The following is a 2,892-nucleotide window of genomic DNA, read 5'->3' as shown; positions in this document are numbered from 1 at the left end:
GTTACTCCTTAGTGGTGATGCACAGGCTTCTCATTCTGGTTGGCTTCTCTTGTTGTGAAGCACAGGCCCCAGGGCTCATGAGTTTCAGTAGTTGTGACATGTGGGCTCAGCAGTTGCAGCTTCCAGGCTCTAGAGTACAAGGTCTATAATTGTGTCTCATGGGTTTAGCTGCTGTGCAGAATGTGGGGTGTGGGATATTTAGATCAGGGATCAAACCCATGTCTCCCACATTGGCAGGTGGATGCTTTACCACTGAGCCACCAGGGAAGCCCTGAGTTAGTTTTTGAAGGGTATAAGCTCTCTGCTATATTCATTTTTGCATGTGGATGTCTAGTTTTTCCAGCACCATTTGTTGAAGAGACTGTCCTCGGTCCATCAGATTGCCTTCCCTCCTTTGTCAAATATAGGTTGATTATATTTACATGGGTATGTTTCTGTACCCTCTATTCTGTTCCATTTATTTGTCTATTGTTTACCAATACCACACTCTGTTGATTAGAGTAGCTTTATAGTAAGTCCAAAGTCAGTAACATCACTTCTCCAGCTTTGTTCTTCTTCTTCAGAATTGTGTTGACTATTCACAGTCTTTTGCCTCTCCATATATACTTGCTGAGATTTTTGTCAGAGTTGCCTTGAGTCTATAAATAAACTTGGGAAGAACTGACAGTATTGAATCTTTCTATTCATGAACATGGAATCTCTCTATTTAGTTCTTTGATTTTACTCATCAAAGTTTTTTAGTTTTCCTTATGTACATCTTAGATGTATTTTTTTAGATTTATAACTATGTATTTCATTTTTTGTACTAATGTAAATGGTATTGCTTTTTAATTTCAAATCCCACTCATTCATTGCTAGTATGTAGGAGTATCAATGATATTTTCAGGAGTCTCAAGCATTCTGAAGAACTTTGCATGAAATCTTACCCTAGAAATGATAGATTCATCATGACTTTCAAACTCTTGAGTCAAATATTAACACTAAATGTTAACATGGAATTAGTTTATAATTATTTATTTATTTAAATATGCTGAATTAACTATGTCTTATCTTTTGCATCTGTGCTATATTTTAAAAACATTCCCAATATCAATTGTATGTAATAAGATAATCTAAGAATGATTTTGAAAATATTTAAATCTACAAGCAAATAAATTACCAGAAATAGCTTTAAGCTGATTTTACTTTGAAGTGTGTTTTGACTGAAATATATACAAATTAGATATTCTCAGCCTACCATAGGCAGCTTGCATGAATACAAACCAATTTTTTATATCAGCAGGTACCAAGGTTGTTATGCAATTGAATGGAGATGGAATGCATTTTTAAGTTAATTAAACTAATCTGCTAGTTTTGTTCTATTTTAGATACACAGCCTTAGAAGTATAGATTGTATTGCTCATTCTCCTAGGTTTATGACATATTATTTCTGTTGCTGGCTTCCCAGATGATTCAGTGGTAAAGAATCTGCCTACCAAGCAGGAGACACGGGTTTGATCCCTGGGTCAGGAAGATCTCATGGGAGTAGGAAATGGCAATCTATTCCAGAAGAAAACCCCATGGACACAGGAGCATGGTAGGCTACAGTCTATTGGATTTCAAAGAGCTGGACATGACCTAGCAACTAAACAACAGCAGCAGTATCTCTGTTGCCAGGTTTGGGGTTTTATATTTTATTTTTCCCTTAACTCCCTGCTTAATAATTTCAATAGTACACATTCTTATTTTAATGTGTACTTTCCTAGTGGCTCAGTTGGTAAAGAATCTGCCTGCAATCAGGAGACTCAGGTTCAATCCCAGGGTCAGGAAGACCCCCTGGAGAAGAAAATGGCAACCCACTCCAGTACTCTTGCCTGGAGAATTCCATGGACAGAGGAGCGGGACAGACTACAGTCCATGAAATTGCAGAGTAAGACAGGACTGTGTGACTTTCACTTTTTTTCATATGTATATTTATTTAAATATTTACATCAGTGAAAATCATACTCATTTAGTTTTAAATTCACCCAAATGGTATACATAATAAATCTTAGTGTTATTTTATTATTGTCCTTTAACCATATTTTTCCAATTTAACAAGGCTCCATTAATAGATCTAGTTACTCATATGAGTACTGCATGGCAAAGTTTATCTCCAACTATTTATTAGCATAAAAAAATGCTAAATTAAATCATATTGGAAAACTCTCTGATACATGTATAAGACTTAGAGCTAAGGGGCAATTTACTTTTATAAAAAAGTGCCCATTTCCATTCCAGAACCACTGATAAAACTTACTATATCAGACTTACTATAAAGCTACAGTAATCAATACCATGTGGTATTGGAAAAATAATAGACAATTTTTTTTTTTTGCTTTCTTGTCTGTATTCAAGGTCATGTGATTTAAAAAAATAGAATCTGATGCTTATTTTCTGTCACCAAGGCTCCACCCACAGCCCATAATTTCTCAAAAACCTGTGGGAGAAAAAAGAGAATAAGATATTCAGTAGCCTGAGCAGATGTTGCTGCCTACTTGTCTTCATCTCCATGCTGAGAACTTTGAGTGCTAATAGGGAAGTGCTGACTGTTAGATCAAGAGGATACCTGCAAGACTTTAGGCATTTTGCAACCTCAGGTAGAGTAGCAATAAATTCAAAAGTTGAGGAAGTCCATCCACCCTGACACTTCTCCTTGGCTATAGGCTTTTCAGCAACACCATATTTTTTCTTTAATTTCTTTAGTCTTTCTATAAGAGTAGAGGACAGGTATATTTTCCCAAGTCATCTAAAAGGAATATTGCCACAGAAAGCAGGATTTTCTGAGCCAGCATCCACTACATCAGACCCAATGAATGTGTCTCCTTGTGGCTACATGTATGGCAGTGATCATATAATGCAGAAGAGAATGTG

This window comes from Oryx dammah, unplaced genomic scaffold (assembly GCF_014754425.2).
Source record: "Oryx dammah isolate SB20612 unplaced genomic scaffold, SCBI_Odam_1.1 HiC_scaffold_3, whole genome shotgun sequence".
Taxonomy (NCBI): Eukaryota; Metazoa; Chordata; class Mammalia; order Artiodactyla; family Bovidae; genus Oryx; species Oryx dammah.
This window is presented reverse-complemented; position numbering follows the sequence as displayed.